Genomic DNA, 23,101 nt, shown 5'->3' on the forward strand with positions numbered 1-23,101 from the left:
TGTAGCAGAGAGCCATTGATGCTGAGGGCCCCTTAAGAGGTGTCAGGAGTGATTTGGGTGCGGACGGCCTGAATCTGGCTCATGTGTGTTCTCACCTCATGTTGACACGCCAAAAGCATGTTCCCCCCTTGCCCCGGGGGAGGCTTTTAGCCATGCAGACATGGTAATGGTGTCATTTGAGACAATAACAGACAAACTGAGTCAGTGCTAACTCTTAACTAGCCACTGGGTAATCAGGCTATCACACGTCACAGCGCCTGCCTGACACATCTGCTCTGTGTTGCATTTGGTCAGAGAAAATAAACATATTTTTAACTTGTGCCACTACAGTTATGAGGATAGAGACAGAGCATTTGGAAAATCTGATAAATGTTGGCAGCACGACAGTATTGGTGTAATTTTATGGCAAACATAGAATGTGAATGCAGCCTTATTTGAGGGTTCGCCGTTGCCATTAACTGAAAAGAAATGATAAAGACGATGCAGAAACTCTTCCATTAATGACCAAACCCCCTCAACCTGTCCAACTGTTTCTCACTCCCCCACTTGCTCTTCCTGCACTCTCTCCTTACTCATTTGTGTCTCTCCATTTTCCCTTACTCCATCTCTCCCACCAAATGTGGGCCTGTTGATGACACGTAGCAGCAGCGGTAACTTTGGGTGTTCTCTCCTCATATTTTACTCTGACAGGTGCGTCGCGGTCCTACCACAGTGTAGCCTAGGTGACGAAAGGTTTCTTCATCCACATCTAGCATATGGTGAATACATTACACACTGTGTGCGAGTGTGACATTAACGCCAACAGCTAGAAGGGTTACGTACACTTTCAGGACATGTTTTCACACTTGCAGACACTTTCCGGGAATGTGTGTTCATATATATACACACATGTTATAGAGTGGGGCAAAAAAGTATTTAGTCAGCCACCAATTGTGCAAGTTCTCCCACTTAAAAAGATGAGAGAGGCCTGTAATTTTCATCATAGGTACACTTCAACTTTGACAGACAAAATGAAAAAAGAAATCCAGAAAATCACATTGTAGGATTTTTTTATGAATTTATTTGCAAGTATTTGGTCACCAAACAAGCAAGATTTCTGTCACTCACAGACTTGTAACTTCTTCTTTAAGAGGCTCCTCTGTCCTCCACTCGTTACCTATATTAATGGCACCTGTTTGAACTTGATATCAGTATAAAAGACACCTGTCCACAACCTCAAACAGTCACACTCCAAACTCCACTATGGCCAAGACCAAAGAGCTGTCAAAGAACACCAGAAACAAAATTGTAGACCTGCACCAGGCTGGGAAGACTGAATCTGCAATAGGTAAGCAGCTTGGTTTGAAGAAATCAACTGTGGGAGCAATTTTTAGGAAATGGAAGACATACAAGACCACTGATAATCTCCCCCGATCTGGGGCTCCACGCAAGAACTCACCCCGTGGGGTCAAAATGATCACAAGAACAGTGAGCAAAAATCCCAGAACCACACAGGTGGACCTAGTGAATGACCTGCAGAGAGCTGGGACCAAAGTAACAAAGCCTACCATCAGTAACACACTACGCCGCCAGGGACTCAAATCCTGCAGTGCCAGACGTGTCCCCCTGTCCAGGCCCGTCTGACGTTTGCTAGAGAGCATTTGGATGATCCAGAAGAAGATTGGGAGAATGTCATATGGTCAGATGAAACCAAAATATAACTTTTTGGTAAAAACTCAACTTGTCGTGTTTGGAGGACAAAGAATACTGAGTTGCATCCAAAGAACACCATACCTACTGTGAAGCATGGGGGTGGAAACATCATGCTTTGGGGCTGTTTTTCTGCAAGGGGACCAGGACGACTGATCCGTGTAAAGGAAAGAATGAATGGGGCCATGTATCGTGAGATTTTGAGTGAAAACCTCCTTCCATCAGCAAGGGCATTGAAGATGAAACGTGGCTGGGTCTTTCAGCATGACAATGATCCCAAACACACCACCCGGGCAATGAAGGAGTGGCTTCGTAAGAAGCATTTCAAGGTCCTGGAGTGGCCTAGCCAGTCTCCAGATCTCAACCCCATAGAAAATCTTTGGTGGGAGTTGAAAATCCGTGTTGCCCAGCAACAGCCCCAAAACATCACTGCTCTAGAGGAGATCTGCATGGAGGAATGGGCCAAAATACCAGCAACAGTGTGTGAAAACTTGTGAAGACTTACAGAAAACGTTTGACCTCTGTCATTGCCAACAAAGGGTATATAACAAAGTATTGAGAACATTTTGTCATTGACCAAATACTTATTTTCCACCATAATTTGCAAATAAATACCTTAAAAATCCTATAATGTGATTTTCTGGATTTTTAAAAATCATTTTGTCTGTCATAGTTGAAGTGTACCTATGATGAAAATTACAGGCCTCTTTCATCTTTTTAAGTGGGAGAACTTGCACAATTGGTGGCTGACTAAATACTTTTTTGCCCCACTGTATAACATGTGTGTATATATATATATATATGTGTCCATACGTGTAGGAGGGTATTGCAGGAGTGTGTGTGTGTGTGTGTGTGTGTGTGTGTGTGTGTGTGTGTGTGTGTGTGTGTGTGTGTGTGTGTGTGTGTGTGTGTGTGTGTGTGTGTCTGATCAACCTGAGTGAAGCAGGAATGACAGAACTCATCACAGGTGGAAAAAGCCAATCACATCTGACATCAAAACAGCACTAATGACATTACACAGGAATGTAACGCAAGGCTTCTATTAAGCATATATTTAAAAATAATGGTCAATTAGCAGACGCTCTTCTACAGAGCGGCTTAAAAACAAACAATTGTTGATTGGACATTTTGAAACTGATTTAGTTAGTTGGGAAAACAACCGTGTATTTTTATTATGAGAAGACCTCAGGCCAAAATTCCATGAAGGAGCACAAGTCTCGTCTCTTTCCGCACTCTCCCAGATCTTTGAAACACATGTGGATCATAGCATATGGATGAAGAGAAATGCCAGAAATCGTAAGCTTCAGTGCAAAGTAAAGTGCTGTGACATCTTTCCACTAGAATGTGTAAAGATGTCAAATATATTGCTATACAATGGGAGGATCTGCAAGGACAGAGAGTGAAAATATTACTCACTAACCAGGTTTCCATCCAACTTTTTACGTGAGTAAAGTACATGTCGGATAAAAAGAAATGTAATGACATGCCTGATGGAAACCGAAAATGTGTTGGTAAACTTACCAAATGTTGACAAAACAAATTACGCTAGACAAGGTGAGATCTTTTTGTCTGTAAAATTAATTATGTGAGAAATGTCGGTGGTAACGCTTTCATGTACAAATATTGATATAACCATCATATCGACGTAATGACATGTGCAATCCTCCAACCACGACTCGTCTGGAAAGCATGCAGTTTATTAGGCTACAGATGAAATAAGTTATGATGAATTCACAGGGTGGCAAAAGTGCACGGTGATGATGCTCCTTCTTTTCCAATAAATATTTTGGGTCTTATTTTGGTGACATGATCATCGACGGTTGCAGTTTGACAAAGTAAAATAATCTTGCTCTTTTGTCCATAATAATCTCATCATGTAGACAATACCAGTATTGAATCCGCATACTATTGGCTGGAGCACATGTGCCAATACCAGAATGGACACACTCGCTATATAACGCAATTTATTTTGTGAGTTAAAAATGCGGTAGAAACCCATTTAACTTGTATTTTTTATTGTGTACATGGGAATTTAACCGTAAAAGGTATTTTTTATGTGCACTACATCATCATGCACAGGCTTTTTGTCAATTTGATGGAAACACTTCACTGGTGGGAAAATGTATGTTGTTTTTATGCAGATTTTAGAATAATCACATTAAATTCTGGTCGCCAGTTGGTTGGAAACCTAACTACTGAATGATGAATCTTGTGCTCTTAAGTTACCACAAAAATACAAGTCTGCTTTCTTACCAGTTTTCCAAGCATGTTGTGTAGGCCTACATTGCAAGATCTAGACTTCCAATGTCATTTGAGTTGACTGGCTGCTGTCCAGCCAGCCAACACCATAAATCACCTGAGTCATTGGATTGGGAAAGAGGCCGTTTCTCTTCTCAGGGATTTTCTCCTCATACATCATATCAGAGTGGCTCACTGACATCCCCCTCACAGGGCTTCCAGAAGACCAGCCACTGCAGTGGCCACCACTCCAGTATGCCAATTTCAACACTTCTCAGAGTCACCACCGGGGGCACCGGCCACCCTTGTAGGGTACCATCAGCCTCTCATGAGCCCAGGGAAGCTATCCAGATCAGACCCAGCATGGGGAGCACTGAGCTGGGCCTAAGCAGAGGGGATTAGGCCCTCTCTGTTTCTTGTGTCTGTCCGCCTGGGTCTCTCTCTCTTTCTCTCTCTCTCTCCAACTGAGACATACACACACACAGGTTCCAGTGTTCCCCCTCAAACCCACACACCCCATTAAAACACAGACACCATGCTGAACCAACCCCTAAAACAGGCCTTGGTCTAGCCGCTTCTGCTCTATCACTACTGCCTTCCTCATCTCCCCCCTCCATCCCTCTTTCTCTCTATCGCGCATTGGGACCTGTTAAGGCAGGCGATCAACAGAACCCCACTTCAGTGAGCTATTGAGCAGGAAATGGTGTTTAATGTACATCCTCCCTTTTAGAGGGTGATAGAGCAGTGTGTGTGTGTGTGTGTAGCCTGTTTCAGATCACACCCCAGCTTGAAACAAAGTGTGAAGGACCACAGAGAAAACACAGGGGCAAAATGAAAGAGAGCAATGGAGAAACTAGAGGGGAAGAAAGAGTGAGTAGGTCAGGGTGAGCGAGAGAGAGAGTTTATTTTTCTCTGAAAAGTTGGTGTGACTGGTATGGATGCAGGAGCGGGGGCCCAAACGGAGCGTTTGATTAAATCTGTGGTTGACGTGTGAGACAGGTGAGATTGATGAGGTTCCTCTGTGCGTCACACTGTGCGGAGAGCGGGGATGGGGAGGGGGGGTAGGAACAGAACGTGGCAGTGTGGCGAGCCAGGGAACAGGGCCCGCTCACGCCGTGGGGTCCCCTGTCTGATTAATGGGACTGGAGGCCCTTCAAAAACAGTACTCCCTGCAGACAGACCGAGAGCACTCCAAAAATAACCAGGAGGCAGCCCAGCCCGGGCCTAGCTAACCCAATACAAAGCTATACTGCTAAAGCACAGGCCCAGGACTACCCCAATATATATCTACAGCTACGGCTAAAGCCCGGGCCCAGGACTACCCCAAAATACAGTTGAAGTCGTTAGTTTACACACACTTAGGTTAAGTCATTAAAACTCATTTTCAACCACTCCACAAATTTTTGTTAACAAACTATAGTTTTGGCAAGTTGGTTAGGACATCTACTTTGTGCATGACACAAGTAATTTTTCCAACAATTGTTTACAGACAGATTATATCACTGTATCACAATTCCAGTGGGTCAGAAGTTTACATACACTAAGTTGACTGTGCCTTTAAACAGCTTGGAAAATTCCAGAAAAGTATGTCATGGCTTTAGAAGCTTCTGATAGACTAATTGACATAATTTCTCAATTGGAGGTGTACCTGTGGATGTATTTCAAGGCCTAGCTTCAAACTCAGTGCCTCTTTGCTTGACATCATGGAAAAATCAAAAGAAATCAGCCAAGATCTCAGAACAATAATTGTAAACCTCCACAAGTCTGGTTCATCCTTGGAAACAATTTACAAACGGCTGAAGGTACCACGTTCATCTGTACAAACAATAGTACGCAAGTATCAAGACTATGGGGACCACACAGCCGTCATACCGCTCTGGAAGGAGACGCGTTCTGTCTCCTAGAGATGAACGTACTTTGGTGCAAAAAGTGCAAATCAATCCCAGATAAACAGCAAAGGACCTTGTGAAGATGGAACAAAAGTATCTATATCCACAGTAAAACGAGTCCAATATCGACATAACTTGAAAGGCTGCTCAGCAAGGAAGATGCCACTGCTCCAAAACCACCATAAAAAAAGCCAGACTATGGTTTGCAACTGCACATGGGGACAAAGATCATACTTTTTGGAGAAATGTCCTCTGGTCTGATGAAACAAAAATAGAACTGTTTGGCCATAATGACCATCATTATGTTTGGAGGAAAAAGGTGGTGGCTTGCCAGCCGAAAGAACTCCATCCCAACCGTGAAGCACGGGGGTGGCAGCATCACGTTTTGGGGGTGCTTTGCTGCAGGAGGGACTGGTGCACTTCACAAAATAGATGGCATCATGGGGATGAAAAATTATGTGGATATATTGAAGCAACATCTCAAGACATCAGTCAGGAAGTTAAAGCTTGGTCGCAAATGGGTCTTCCAAATGGACAATGACCCCAAGCATACTTCCAAAGTTGTGGCAAAATGGCTTAAGGACAACAAAGTCAAGGTATTGAAGTTGCCGTCACAACGCCCTGACCTCAATCCCATAGAAATTGTGTGGGCAGAACTGAAAAAGTGTGTGCAAGCAAGGAGGCCTACTAACCTGACTCAGTTATACCAGCTCTGCCAGGAGGAATGGGCCAATATTCACCCAACTTATTGTGAGAAGCTACCCGAAACATTTGACCCAAGTTCAGAAATGTATAGGCAATGCTACCAAATACTAATTGAGTGTATGTAAACTTCTGACCCACTGTGAATGTGATGAAAGAAATAAAAGCTGAAATAAATCACTCTTCTATTATTCTGACATTTCACATTCTTAAAATAAAGTGGTGATCGTAACTGACCTAAGACAGGGAATTTTTACTAGGATTACATGTCACATATTGTGAAACTGAGTTTAAATGTATTTGGCTATGGTTTATGTAAACTTCCGACTTCAACTCTATATATACAGCTACTGCTAAAGCCTAGGCCCAGGACTACCCCAATATATATCTAGAGCTACTGCTAACGCCCAGGCCCAGGACTGCCCCAATATACGACAGCTACTGCTAACGCCCAGGCCCAGGATTGCCCCAATATATATCTACAGCTACGGCTAAAGCATGGGCCCAGGACTACCCCAATATATATCTACAGCTACTGCTAAATCCCAGGACTACCCCAATATATATCTACAGCTACTGCTAAAGCCCGGGCCCAGGACTACCCCAATATACAGACAGCTACTGCTAAATCCCAGGACTACCACAATATATATCTACAGCTACGGCTAAAGCCGAGGCCCAAGACTACTGCGATTACAAAGCTATAGCTAAAGTCTGAGCTCAGGCCTAACCGTATGCCTACCCAATACTGCCAGAACTAGAGCCCTGGTCTAACAAACCCAATAACGCTACGGCCCAGGCCTAGCTAACGCACTACAGGTACGACCCAGGCATAGCTAACCCGCCACAACTATGGCCCAGGCCTAGCTAACCGTATACAGCTACAGTCCAGGCCTAGCTAACCCGATACAGCTACAGCCCAGGTCAAGCTAACCTGATACAGCCCAGGTCTAGCTAACCTGATACAGCCCAGGCCTAGCTAACTTGATACAGCACAGGCCTAGCTAACCTTATACAGCTACAGCACAGGCCTAGCTAACCTTATACAACTACAGCCCAGGCTGAGCTAACCTGATACAGCCCAGGCCTAGCTAACCTGATACAGCCCAGGCTTAGCTAACCTTATACAGCCCAGGCTTAGCTAACCTTATACAACTACAGCCCAGGCCTAGTTTACCAGGTACATATACAGCCCAGGCCTAGCTAACCTGATACAGCCCAGGCCTAGCTAACCTTATATACAGCTACAGCACAGGCCTAGCTAACCTTATACAGATACAGCCCAGGCCTAGCTAACCTTATACAGATACAGCCCAGGCCTAGCTAACCTAATACAGCTACAGCACAGGCCTAGCTAACCTTATACAGCTACAGCTTTGTTGGGCACAACGTGTACAAACCAAGACATTGGACAAATGAGGTCCTTTCCAATAGCATTTGGTAACATTAATAGGCCTTTGCATTAAATAAGGAGGGTTTAGAATTTCTCTATAAAAAGATTTCCTCCCTCAATGACTTAATGATGGAGTTGTTTCATTTGACTCCACAGACTGGAAAACGAAAGTGGAACTAATAATACAATAAGCACATAAGTCACAACACAGCAAAAATAACCTTCACACACTTCATCAATTATTCAATCTATAATTATGGTAACACTCAGGCCAGGGCCAACCACTGTCAGCTGTCTCTCTCCATCCCTCTCTCTTTCTCTGAAGAGTCCAGTGATTTCCTCCTGCACAGGCAGCATCTGTTGACTTGAGCTTGACCCAAAAGTGCGATACCAGATACTTGGTCAATTTTAATTAAAAGTGTCAGACCTTCTGTCCAACCTCTGGGTCTCCACAGTGTAAGACATGGGATTGGGAAACATGTAAGGCTCCCTTGGTATTAAGATGGACATATTACAGAGACAGACTTGTTCTGTAATTCAGCTTAGGTATGTCAAAAAAATGAAATTTGAACAAATGGCTAATGTACAAAGCATTCATAGGCCTAACAGGACTGTGACATACCTAATTATCCTGTATGGAGGGGACTGCTGAGAATTAGTGGGCTTTTCTGACAGGTTAAAATAAATAGGGCAAATAATGAATATACTCAACCTAAAGTCTATGATGTTTCCCTGTTCTCTCCCTCCCATATGGGGCTGGTGAGCTGTTCTAATGGTTTTTGCTGACACCACAGTGAGTGAACATGGAACTGAGCGGAGCACAGAGATGAATTAGAAGTCATTGGAGCATTGGGTTGAGATGACTGATATCAGCCACTGGGACCACAGTCAAGTTAAGGAGTGGACAGAGAGGAATGGATGGAGCACCATGTTACGCAGAGCTGTGAAGAATCATGTCTACCCAAAGCTGCTGCAAGTCTGCACTCAGGTTAGTCTCTCTGCCCCTATCAACTGATTTAATATCAGTTCTGCCTACATCACTTACTGAGCCAAAATAGATTCACCATTATGGCTCTCTCAGGACAGTTATATATTCAAGTCCATCAACTGCCCACAATCTCATGCTGGAATATACCTAATGAAAATGTGCTGAAACGTGTGGTAAAAATCGACAAATACAAAAACTATGTCACTGCGTTTTAACATCAACCTTAGGGATGCTTTTCCACGTGCTTTTCCAGGTTGACTGAAAATAGCTCTACAATATTCCATACTATAAGCACAAAAAGAGACTCACTATAAGTTATATTTCAATTAAATGGTTAACAAGACAATATGGCTACAAAATGGGCTAAAGTCTGATTTATGAAGGTCAAGTTAAAAGGTCTGGTCTGCTCTAGATCCGTCATACAGGTTATAGTTCATCTCTCTATTGGTCTGCTGAGGTTCAGTGACTATTTCCCGCTCGGGCATTGTGTATCTGTGTTTGCGCGCAGCCACTCACATTTGGAGAACATTTTAACAAATGAAAACCAACACTTCATTTCTGATATTTCTGGAAATTAAGCAGTGCTGTGATGCTTTCAGTTCCTCCACTTCCATCTAGCCTCGACGTACACATGTCAACATCTCAAGAGATATCGCCTTAACAAAACACAGACGCACCGGCGGTGAGCGCGCATTCCGTTCCTCGGCACCACCAGTCAGTCATTAAGGCGGGCAGTTCGTACATCACCGAGTGAGAAGTGGATCGTGTAGTAGGCTTATATATCGGTATACGGGGATTTTTAACTGGGTCGTAGTAATTTGCGTCCTTGCTGTGCCAAAAAGCTCTAACTACTGTTACCTGCAACGGGGTACTAGCTATTGGATTTAACACTCCATTAGCTTGTCCCGGGGGCTCGTTCCATGGCCGGAAACCCTGGGTTGAGGAGGTCAGTATTTACAGGTATTGCATTCACTCTACTGAGTTAAGGTTGGCCACTCTAGGTAATACTCTAGTGACCTGCATTTAATGTCAAAATGTATTATCAAAAATGCCATATTTTCTGAGGACATGTCCTTATGCAACAGTCCACATCATTACTATATAAGCAGATTGAGCATACCAACACAAGCTAAGTGGGTTAAGTGGGCCATGCTGTTCAAAACTCCATACTCCAGTGTGCAGGATTTTGTTCCAGCCTAGTACTAATACACATACACCTGAGGGTTTGCATCAGTGGTACTGGTAGGTTAGAAGCATGCATGACCAGTACCAGGGTTGGTGACTGACCACTGTTCAAGCAAATACACTAAAATAACACTTATTTGAGAGCATCCATTAAATATGACATTGAAGACATATTCCGGAACGTTGGCGACTACTATGTACAGTGGGGCAAAAAATTATTTAGTCAGCCACCAATTGTGCAAGTTCTCCCACTTAAAAAGATGAGAGGCCTGTAATTTTCATCATAGGTACACTTCAACTATGACAGACAAAATGAGAAAAAAAATCCAGAAAATCACATTGTAGGATTTTTTAATGAATTTATTTGCAAATTATGGTGGAAAATAAGTATTTGGTCACTTACAAACAAGCAAGATTTCTGGCTTTCACAGACCTGTAACTTCTTCTTTAAGAAGCTCCTCTGTCCTCCACTCGTTACCTGTATTAATGTCACCTGTTTGAACTTGTTATCAGTATAAAAGCCACCTGTCCACAACCTCAAACAGTCACACTCCAAACTCCACTATGGCCAAGACCAAAGAGCTGTCAAAGGACACCAGAATCAAAATTGTAGACCTGCACCAGGCTGGGAAGACTGAATCTGCAATAGGTAAGCAGCTTGGTTTGAAGAAATCAACTGTGGGTGCAATTATTAGGAAATGGAAGACATACAAGACCACTGATAATCTCCCACGATCTGGGGCTCCACGCAAGATCTCACCCCGTGGGGTCAAAATGATCACAAGAACGGCGAGCAAAAATACCAGAACCACACGGGGGGACCTAGTGAAGGACCTGCAGAGAGCTGGGACCAAAGTAACAAAGCCTACCATCAGTAACACACTACGCCGCCAGGGACTCAAATCCTGCAGTGCCAGATGTGTCCCCCTGCTTAAGCCAGTACATGTCCAGGCCTGTCTGAAGTTTGCTAGAGAGCATTTGGATGATCCAGAAGAAGATTGGGAGAATGTCAAATGGTCAGATGAAACCAAAATATAACTTTTTGGTAAAAACTCAACTCGTCATGTTTGCAGGACAAAGAATGCTGAGTTGCATCCAAAGAACACCATACCTACTGTGAAGCATGGGGGTGGAAACATCATGCTTTGTGGCTGTTTTCTGCAAAGGGACCAGGACGACTGATCCATGTAAAGTAAAGAATGAATGGGGCCATGTATCGTGAGATTTTAAGTGAAAACCTCCTTTCATCAGCAAGGGCATTGAAGATGAAACGTGGCTGGGTCTTTCAGCATGACAATGATCCCAAACACACCGCCCGGGCAACGAAGGAGTGGCTTCGTAAGAAGCATTTCAAGGTCCTGGAGTGGCCTAACCAGTCTCCAGATCTCAACCCCATAGAAAATCTTTGGAGGGAGTTGAAAGTCCGTGTTGCCCAGCAACAGCCCCAAAACATCTCTGCTCTAGAGGAGATCTGCATGGAGGAATCGGCCAAAATACCAGCAACAGTGTGTGAAAAACTTGTGAAGACTTACAGAAACCGTTTGACCTCTATCATTGCCAACAAAGGGTATATAACAAAGTCTTAAGATAAACTTTTGTTATTGACCAAATACTTATTTTCCACCATAATTTGCAAATTAATTAATTAAAAATCCTATAATGTGATTTTCTGGATTTTAAAAAATCATTTTGTCTGTCATAGTTGAAGTGTACCTATGATGAAAATTACAGGCCTATCTCATCTATTTAAGTGGGAGAACTTGCACATTCGGTGGCTGATTAACTACTTTTTTGCCCCACTGTATATTTTGAAACCTCCTGCTTTGGGATGGATGTGTCAAAGTGTAGCTTAGTTCATACATGCATAATCTATGAGCAGAATTATTCTCGTACCTCAAGTAGCCATGAAATCCTTAGTTTGAAAGCAACTTTGTCTGGAAGCTGTGCTGCACCATTTCCCCTAAATTTTCCCCCACATGGGCCAGCTCCTTAGCAATTCGATTTCAATCAATGAACTTCATCCCCTCACCATATGAGTGAGGGTCTGACCATATGAAATCTTGCACCCAAAACAGAGTGAGAGACAGAGCAAAAGACGTGCTGCACAAATCTGCATATACAGTATGTGACGTAGTTGGCCATTTTTGGGGACTATTTTTGGCTCGTGAGTGCTACTTTCAGAACTACCGGCTAAAATGTATACAAAAGCATCAGAGAATCCCTTTACTTAACATGTTCATATATTATGAAGGGTTTATTTATAAGTAGCCTAGTTTATAAATTACATTATAGATTCTAAGTGCTGGTTTCCCAGACACTGATTAGGCCTAGTCCTGGACTATAATCCACTTTTTTAAATAGTTAAGATTAGGTCCCATGCGGCTCAGTTGGTAGAGCATGACACTTGCAACGCCAGGTTTGTGGTTTCAATTCTCACGGGTTTCCAGAATGAAAAAGTATGACGATGTATGCACTTACTACTTTAAATGGGGTTTATGTACAACCAAATAAATGTGATGTTATAGATGGTCCAGACACCTTTTTTGTGATTTCACTTATTGTGGAACTTCACACTTGTGAGAAACTTAGGCCAAACAGCAAATCACTTCCTCATCCTCATTGTGTAGTATGGGGGCCCTGAAAAAACATGAACAAATGGTCAAAAAACAACCAAATACGTCCTTTTAGAAATGGAAAATCTCTCAGTATAGTGATACAGGTCTTTAGATATTGTACACATTAAAGTGTAATTCCGAATTTATAAATTCACAACAATGTATTCCCTTTTGAATAAAGTGCTTGGCAGATGGGAGTAGGGTGAAGTTGTGCCAAGATGCTAATCTTGAGTGAGTCAGTTTTGCATTTTCCCCAGGTTAAGGTTAAGAGGGGGAGGGGAAACTTATCCTAGAGATGTTCGTGGGGCTTGAAGATGTAGCCAAGGCAGCCAATAGCAGGTGCTAGATCTGCACTTTTGTCTAGGATTTGTGCCCAGCCGGTAATACACTCGTGTCCCCCATGGACTGGCTCGTACATTCAGGCTGCAAAGGCATACTTTTCCTCCTTAATGTGAGTCTGGAAGGAGAGTTTACAGTCTAACCAGATACCTAGGTATTTGTAGTTGTCCACATATTCTAAGTCAGAACCTTCCAGAGTAGTCATCAGATGGGGCCACAGTGTCTCCTGACCCCTCCTGTCTCAGCCACCAGTATTTATGCTGCAATAGTTTGTGTCGGGGGGCTAGGATCAGTTTGTTATATCTGGAGTACTTCTCCTGTCCTATCTGGTGTCCTGTGTGAATTTAAGTATGCTCTCTCTCTAATTCTCTCTTTCTCTCTTTCTTTCTCTCTCTCGGAGGACCTGAGCCCTAGGACCATGCCTCAGGACTACCTGACATGATGACTCCTTGCTGTTCCCAGTCCACCTGGCTGTGCTGCTGCTCCAGTTTCAACTGTTGTGCGTGTGATTATTATTATTTGACCCTGCTGGTCATTTATGAACATTTGAACAACTTGGCCATGTTCTGTTACAATCTCCAACCGGCACAGCCAGAAGAGGACTGGCCACCCCACATAGCCTGGTTCCTCTCTAGGTTTCTTCCTAGGTTTTGGCCTTTCTAGGGAGTTTTTGCTAGCCACCGTGCTTCTACACCTGCATTGCTTGCTGTTTGGGGTTTTAGGCTGGGTTTCTGTACAGCACTTTGAGATATCAGCTGATGTACGAAGGGCTATATAAATAAATTGGATTTGATTTGATTTAATGATGCTAGTCAGGTGAGCGGGTGAGTGCAGTGATCGGTTGAAAAGCATGCATTTAGTTTTACTAGAATTTAAGAACGGTTTGAGGCCACAGGAGTGTTGTATGGCATTGAAGCTCGTCTGGAGGTTTGTTAACAGTGTCCAAAGAAGGGCCAGATGTATGCAGAATCGTGTTGTCTGAGTAGAGGTGGATCAGAGAATCACCAGCAGCAAGAGCGACATCATTGATGTATACAAAGAAAAGAGTCGGCCTGAGAATTGAACCCTGTGGCACCCCCATAGAGACTGCCAGAGGTCTGGACAACAGGCCCTCCGATTTGACACACTGAACTCTATCTGAGAAGTAGTTGGTGAACCAGGCGAGGCAGCCATTTGAGAAACCAAGGCTGTTGAGTCTGCCGATAAGAATGCGGGGATTGACAGAGTCGAAAGGCTTTGCCAGGTTTATGAAGATGGCTGCACAGTACTGTCTTTTATCGATGGCAGCTATGATATCATTTAGGACCTTGAGCATGGCTGAGGTGCACCCGTGACCAGCTCAGAAACCAGGTTGCAAAGTGGAGAAGGTATGGTGGGATTCGAAATGGTCGGTGATCTGCTTGTTAACTTGGCTTTCGAAGACTTTAGAAAGGCAGGGCAGGGTGGATAAAGGTTTATAACAGTTTGGGTTTAGAATGGCTCCCCCTTTCAAGAGGGGGATGACCACGGCAGCTTTCCAATCTTTAGGGATCTCAGATGATACGAAAGAGAGGTTGAACAGGCTAGTAATAAGGGTTGCAACAATTGTGGCAGATAATTTTAGGAAGAGAGGGTCCAGATTGTCTAGCCCAGCTGATTTGTAGTGGTCTAGATTTTGCAGTTCTTTCAGAACATCAGCTATCTGGATTTGGGTGAAGGAGAAGCGGGGTGGGGGGGCTTGAAAAAGCTAGCCTTTGCCTTTGCATTGCCCACTCTCTTTTACACTGCCGCTACTCTCTGTTGTAGAGGTTGACCGATTATTCAGAATGTCTGATTAATTAGGGCTGATTTCAAGTTTTCATAACAATCGGTAATCTGCATTTTTGGACACTGATCATGGCCGATTACATTGGACTCCACGAGGAGACTGCATGGCAGGCAGACTACCTGTTATGCGAGTGCAGCAAGGAGCCAAGGTAAAGTGCTAGCTCGCATTAAACCTATCTTATAAAAAACAATTAATCTTAAAATAATCACTAGTTAACTACACATGGTTGACGATATTACTAGTTTATCTAGCTTGTCCTGCGTTTCATATAATAGATGCGGTGCCTGTTAATTTACCATTGAACAGAGTCAGGTTGTATGCAGCAGTTTGGGCCACCTGGCTCGTTGCCAACTGTGTGAAGACCAACTTCGCCAAATGGGGGATGACATAACAAAAGCGCATTTGTGAAAAAAGCACAATCGTTGCACGATTGTTCCTAACCATAAACATCAATCAATGCCTTAAAAATCAATACACAGAAGTATATATTTTTAAACCTGCATATTTAGTTAAAAGAAATCCAGGTTAGCAGGCAATATTAAACGAGGGAAATTGTGTCACTTCTCGTGCGTTCATTGCACGCAGAGTCAGGGTATATGCAACAGTTTGGGCCGCCTGGCTCGTTGCGAACTAATTTGCCAGAATTGTACGTAATTATGACATAACATTGAAAGGTTGTGCAATGTAACAGGAATATTTAGACTTATGGATGAAATACGTAACGGTTCCGTATTTCACTGAAAGAATAAACGTTTTGTTTTCGAAATTATGGTTTAAATGACCTAAGGCTCATATTTCTGTGGGTTATTATGCTATAATTAAGTCTATGATTTGATAGAGCAGTCTGACTGAGTGGTGGTAGGCAGCAGCAGGCTTGTAAGCATTCATTCAAACAGCACTTTCTTGTGTTTGCCAGCAGCTCTTCAAGCATTGAGCTGTTTATGACTTCAAGACTATCAAGTCCCGAGATTAGGCTGGTGTAACCACTGTGAAATGGCTAGCTAGTTAGCGGGGTGTGCACTAATAAATAGCGTTTCAATCAGTGATGTAACTCTGAGACCTTGAAGAAATTGTTCCCCTTGCTTGGCTTTTGTGGAGTGATTTTTATTTTATTTATTTATTTAACTAGGCAAGTCAGTTAAGAACAAATTCTTATTTTCAATGACTGCAACAGTGTGTTAACTGCCTGTTCAGCTCGGGGGTTTGAACTTGCAACCTTTCTGGTTACTAGTCAAATGATTGTCATTATTACCAATACATTTTTTATAGGACGATTAATTGGTATTGGCTTTTTTTGGTCCTCCATTAATCGGTATTGCCGTTGAAAAATCATAAACGGTCGACCTCTACTCTGTTGTTATCATCTACGCAGAGCCACTTTAATAACACTACCTACATGTACATATTACCTCATCTAACCAGTGCCTCGCACATTGACTCTGTACCAGTACCTCCCTGTATATAGTCTCGCTATTGTTATTTTACTGCTGCTTTTTAATTAATTGTTGCTTTTATTTCTTATTCTTATTTGTAATTTTTTAAAACTGCATTGTTGGTTAGGGGCTTGTAAGTAAGCATTTCACTATAAGGTCTACCTACACCTGTTGTATTCAGCTTATGTTACTAATAACATTTTATTTGATTTATTTGGTAAAAGACCTAGTTCATATTATGGCAAGAACAGCTCAAAATAGGCAAAGAGAAATGACAGTCCATTACTTTAAGACATGAAGGTCAGTCAATATGGAACATTTCAAGAACTTTGAAAGTTTCTTCAAGTACAGTCGCAAAAACCATCAAGCGCTATGATGAAACTTGGCTCTCATGAGGACCGCCACAGGAATGGAAGACCCAGAGTTGCAGAGGATAAGTTCATTAGTTACCAGCCTCAGAAATGTCAGCCCAAATAAATGTTTCAACATCAACTGCTCAGAGGGGACTATGTGAATCTGGCCTTCATGGCCGAATTGCTGGAAAGAAACCACTACTAAAGGACAGCAATAATAAGAAGAGACTTGCCTGGGCCAACTATATTTTGATTTGTTTAACACTTCTTTGGTTACTACATGATTCCATATGTGTTATTTCATGGTTTTGATGTCTTCACTATTTTCTATACAATGTAGAAAATAGTACAAATAAAATAAAGAAAAACCCTTGAATGAGTAGGTGATGTAGTGTATATCACTGAGTTAATAAAGCTGCTTACAAACATGGTCTCTTTATTGTTTTGTTGAGTAAACTACATCACCACCAAGTCAAAGATGCTGACCACACCGCTCACGTTGCAAAATAAATGTACACATACATATTATTCAATCATTGCACCCACACTGCTCCTGCGCCTCAGCGAGCATCTGCATGGTCAGGCTAAAATATACATTTTTGTGATGCTCAACGTGCTGCAAGTCCGGCCTCTCCCATCTCCTCATTGGTTTTTAAGATCATATACCCACGTGCCATCTCCTCATTGGTGTTTAGGAGCATATACCCACGTGGGTGATTGAAAGATGAACTGACATCAACACTCCACTCAGTTGTAGAAATACACTGTAAAGTTGGTTGCCAACCGCCATATAAATTCCAAAGAAGTAAAAAAGAAGCCTGAGGAAGGAAGAGAGATGACGAGGTTTATCGTTTTATCCGTGGATTAATTGTCAGAGTAGAGGACCTTGTGCATTTCAGGTAAAATAACAACCCAATGTTTATAGCCCAAGACAAATTAGCTAGCAACAACAAGCGAGCTAGATAAATTGCTATAAATGTTTAATGCTTTTCGACCTGTCCCCAAATTAATAAAGTTGGTTCAGAGTTTGTTTTGATATTCAACCTGCGAGTCCTGATCGTGTCTGGTGTGGGGGGACAAAATCAACCTGCGAGTCCTGACCGTGTCTGGTGTGGGGGGACAAAATCAACCTGCGAGTCCTGACCGTGTCTGGTGTGGGGGGACAAAATCAACCTGCGAGTCCTGACCGTGTCTGGTGTGGGGGGACAAAATCAACCTGCGAGTCCTGACCGTGTCTGGTGTGGGGGGACAAAATCAACATGAGCGCGATGGCTTTGGTTTGGTCCGCATGTAAGAGTAGGCTTTTAAAATTAGAGCCCCTTGTCGGCTGCCATAGAGTTACATTAGAAGTGCCCATCCAAGAACGCTCAAGGCCATTGGCCACAGTATAATGACGCCAAATTATGTTAAATCTACAGACTGATCATGTCAACACCATACTTGAAAAATCTTAGCTAGCAGTCATCATCATGAATCAAGTCGACAATCTAATGGCAAATCCCTTTTAATCCTTGTCATATGAAGAGAAAAAATGAAGAGAATTTAAAAATACAACGTATCGGTGCTCATCGGCCATTGGAAAAACGGTACAGAAAAAGTAGGAAATCACAAATTCAATAATCAGTGGTTTGGAAGTAATCAATGGCTAACTGTGAGTTCAAGACAACTGGGAACTTGAGAAAAATGAGCTACGACTGGAAAAATACATTTTGAACGTTCGTCCAACTCAGAATTGTAAATTGGGAACTCAGACCTTTCTAGAGCTAGACCTGAAGATCACTGACCTCATCATGTTTCAACTGTCACGACTTCCGCCGAAGTCGGCTCCTCTCCTTGTTCGGGCGGCGTTTGGCGATCGACGTCACCGGCTTTCTAGCCATCGCCGCTCCCTTTTTCATATATCTATTTGTTTTGTCTTGTCCCATACACACCTGGTTTTCATTCCCTAATCATTCTACATGTATTTAGCCCTCTGTTTCCCATCATGTCTTTGTGTGTAATTGTTTGTTTGGTATTGTGGGTTATTGTCGGGTGCTTTACTTATGTCATGTTCCGTGTTTTTAGCACGTTATTGTTTTTATGTGCTGCGTACTCTGCTCTCCTGCACCTGACTTCGCCTCCCGTACATACATTTGACAGAATTACACCCCAAACCATGGAATCAGCAGGAGCAGGTACCCTGGTTAGAGGAGTCCAGGAACATTTGGCAATGCTAAGTCAACTTGGTGCCATGATGGATCGCAATGTTCAAACCATGGACCGCTGGGAAAGACAGGGAGTCTCTGCCACTGTGCACCCAGCTCCCTCAGGAAGGGAGAGAGTAGCTGCCCTCGTTTCCTGTCTCACAGGAAGAGCGCTGGAGTGGGAAAACAGCATGTGGAGAGAGGAGGACACTGCATTGGACCACTTCGAGGAGTTCACCCGTTGCTTCCGGGCCGTCTTCGACCATCCACCCGAAGGTAGAGCGGCGGGGGAAAGGCTCTTCCATTTTAGACAGGGGACGAGGAGCGCCCAGGAAATCGCTCTGGAATTCCGGACCTTGGCCTCTGGAGCAGGCTGGAACAACAGGGCCCTCATCAACCACTATCGATGCAGCCTATGAAAGGACGTCCGACGTGAGCTGGCCTGCAGGGATGCCACCATCTCCTTTGACCAACTGCTGGATTTGTCCATCCGGTTGGATAACCTGCTGGTCACCCGAGAACGTCCAGAGGGGGCTTTGTCGGTGCCATCTTCCAGCACCCCTACTCCGGTGCCCATGGAGTTAGGGGGGCTGCTCATAGGGAGACTGGAGGAGGAGCCATCACGTACACCATCTGTGGCCGTAGAGGACACACTGCCGGTCGGTGCCGTGTTGGTTCCTCTGGGAGTCAAGGCAACAGGCAGGGCACTCTGGCGTCACCCCAGGTGAGTTCGCACCACACTCATCCAGAGTCCTCTGTTGATCAACTGTTTGTGGCTGTTTGTTTCCCTGAGTTTTCTCCACATTCCCAGCATAAGGCGCCCATCTATTCAGGCGCAGCTGGGAATTTTATCGACAGAGCGTTAGCCATTAGTTTAGGGATCCCCATTTTTCCTGTAGTTAGGCCCTTCCCGGTTCACGCTCTGGATAGTCAACCATTAGGGTCCGGGCTAATCAGGGATGCCACCATCTCCTTGGCCATGGTTATGCAGGGGGATCATGAGGAGAAAATCATCCTCTTCATCATTGACTCTCCTGTGTTACGGATTGCCTCTTATCCGCTTGTCGTCCCCTTATGCCGTAGTTTGTACATCTCAATTGTCAGCAGAGGCCACATTTCTTTAAGCAAGTCAGCCATATCAGCTATATTTTTTTAAAGGCAGTAAATGAATTAACTGTTTTGCAGCCAGACAAGGCTTCGCTGATAGCCAGGTGTAGCAAAAACATCATCAAGGACAACAACCACCCGAGCCACTGCCTGTTCACCCCGCTATCATCCAGAAGGTGAGGTCAGTACAGGTGCATCACAGCTGGGCCCGAGAGACTGAAAACAGCTTCTATCTCAAGGCCATCAGACTGTTAAACAGCCATCACTAACATAGAGGCTGCTGCAAAATACTGACATAATCTCTGGCCACTTTAATAAATGGATTTAAATTTGAAATAACGCCACTTTAATAATGTTTACATTTCCTACATTACTCATCTCATATGTTTTTTATTTTATTTTACCTTTATTTTACTAGGCAAGTCAGTTAATTAAGAACAAATTCTTATTTTCAATGACGGCCTAGGAACAGTGTGTTAACTGCCTGTTCAGGGGCAGAATGACAGATTTGTACCTTGTCAGCTCGGGGATTCGAACTTGCAACCTTTCGGTTACTAGTCCAACGCTCTAACCACTAGGCGACCCTGCTGCCCCATGTACCATATATACTGTATTATATACCATCTACTGCATCTTGCCTATGCCGTTCGGCCATCGCTCATCCATAGATTATATGTACATATTCTTATTCATCCCTTTACACTTGTGTGTATAAGGTAGTCGTTGTGAATTTGTTAGATTACTTGTTAGATATTACTGCAATGTCGGAACTAGAAGCATAAGCATTTTGCTACACGTGCATTAACATCTGCTAACCATGTGTTTGTGACCAATACAATTTGATTAGATTTGATGATTTGAACAGCGCAATAAAAATAATACTCAGCTACTGTAGCCTAGCTGCTTCTTCTTCAGTGGGGTTTAACTGCTTGGCAGTATGTTGCATTACCGGCCCCAGCTGAACTAAGAACTAAAGGTTCGAGCTCCTCACCACACCTTCCGCCTCATTTCACCTCCAGAACTCGAACTGGTGTCCGGCTCACTCTGTTTGAACTTGACACCAATCTTGCTCAAAACACCCTCTCCCTTGTTATTGCTAGCTTCAACAGATTCACACCCATCCTCTGCCTTCCTCAGTCTTTTCAACCTCATCTCTCTTTCCCTCCAATCCACCTCCCTTAACCAATTACCTGACTCCTGAAAATATTCCACTTTTCCCATTCAAAATCCCTTTCTTGCCTCCTCGAGGGACATTCTACGCCCTGTGGGTGTAATCATTCCCGGATCTCTGGTCTATACTCCATTTTCAAACCATGTGCTTGATCACAAAGGCATGAAGACTCAATCCCAGTATACTTAAAACAGAGAATCCGCTGTCATCGCTCAGAAAAGCTAACCTACGCTCAATTTGTCTATCCCTTTGAAATGGGGAGACAGCAAATATTTGTAGGCAATAATATAATTATTTCTGAGCCATTAAGTTATTTCATGGTTAAAAAATAGAATTGAGCCCTTTAATGATAAATGTTTTAATAAACACAAGCTATTTGTATGTTTCCTATGACTGTGGTAAAAATATATATATTTGATAATGAACAAAAACCGTGTATTTGGTAAAACCCCTATATTTTAAATTCCTTTAAATGTTGTTTGTCTTTTGCATGTCTTTCTTGTGTATTGGGTAGGCACAGTATAGGCTATGCTTTAGTTTACGCTATCCTCCTACCATATTTACACACATGAATAGCTGTGTGACAGACGTATGGTTTCCTCTCTGTCTGAAACCTATGTCTAATTGGTTGGTGTTGTGTCTGGCCAGCTCCTAAACCTTCCCCAGCAGCTGCAGAACTCTGCTCCATACCTCCCTCATTACAAGGGCGATATGATTATACACTGAGGCGGATTGGATTTCACATGTTTGGAGGGCACGCTCGGTCCTCTGAGTCCTCAGAGTTCACTTCAGACCCCTTATTTTGTCCCCGTAACCAACATCTGCTCCTGGTTTTCCCCACCTTTGCATCTGGTTGTATTTGCACAAATATCATTCCATATTCATTATTAGTTCCTGAGGCGCGGAGCTCCTAATGCACAAGGTCTCTGTGGAGATCCTCTCCCATCTGGGTTAGAGTTGGTGTGGCTGGCAGCATATGTGTGTATAGTAATGGTCATCAAAATGGTTAAAACATTTTTAAAACAATTCTAATGTTAAAAACAATTCTAACCAATGTTCCCTCAAATTTTTTCTGGTACTGGGGAAAATTTCAGGTCTGCTGAGCACAAACTTAAATGTTGTGAAAGTTCTGTGCAACTTCCAGCGCATGTTTACTGTGAACACTGAAGTGCTAGGCTTTAAATGACAGTTTTAACAGTGGCCATGGAGGCTACTGTGGCTATTTGATCATAATCTAGGCCTACCAGGATTGCTTACTATCAAAAACAATAGAGAAAATGCATCCCATAACATTTTAACATGGAAATAGCTGTTCTGTCATTCAGCCTACAGTAGCAGACAATGTGTGGTGTTCAACGTAGGCCTACATTCCATGAGACTTTTGAAAAAAAAAAACATACAGGGCTTGTCATTAACCTTTTTATCCACTTATCCTTCAGACAAGGCGGTGACTGAAAATGTGGTTGCGTTGTTTGTTGCAAGAAACCACTTTACAAAATAAAATGCATTGTTTTTCCCATACCATTAATATAGAGAATCATTCAAATTTTGCTACCCTCTGCCTATTGGTCACTTAGCTTATTCAAGCCTGTCTCAAAATACAACACTACCCCTTTAAGACATAAAAGCCCTTTACCTGACTTGCATTTCAAAGATGTCTAGATATATACATGTTTTGTGCTCTTGTAGGAAGCAATCACTCCGTTATTGCTGACTACAAATGATCTATAACTGGGCTAATAACTGACTAACTAGCGAAGGATATGAACAAAATGTGCACACATGGCTACATGCAGCCTTCGTTTTGATCTCAAAACAAGCACATCTACAGTACTCATAACTGCTCATGCTGTAAACACAGTCCATTTCAAAGTAAATGGCACAGATCCATATATGGTAGTGGTCTGTTGGTCTATGCCACATCGGTCTATGTAAAGTTTTGTTTTGGTATGTTGCATTGGAAGTGGCTAATATTACATTGATTCTATCACAATTGCCACAGTAAAGGG

General features: G+C 43.1%; 1 pseudogene; it reads right to left on the minus strand.

Annotated features, from left to right (window-relative positions):
* The window catches only part of LOC135546837 (tryptophan--tRNA ligase, mitochondrial-like), a 44,972-nt pseudogene extending 23,899 nt beyond the window's left edge, over positions 1-21,073 (minus strand).
* Between the last annotated feature and the right edge of the window lie 2,028 nt (positions 21,074-23,101).

This window comes from Oncorhynchus masou, chromosome 10 (genome assembly GCF_036934945.1).
Source record: "Oncorhynchus masou masou isolate Uvic2021 chromosome 10, UVic_Omas_1.1, whole genome shotgun sequence".
Classification (NCBI taxonomy): domain Eukaryota; kingdom Metazoa; phylum Chordata; class Actinopteri; order Salmoniformes; family Salmonidae; genus Oncorhynchus; species Oncorhynchus masou.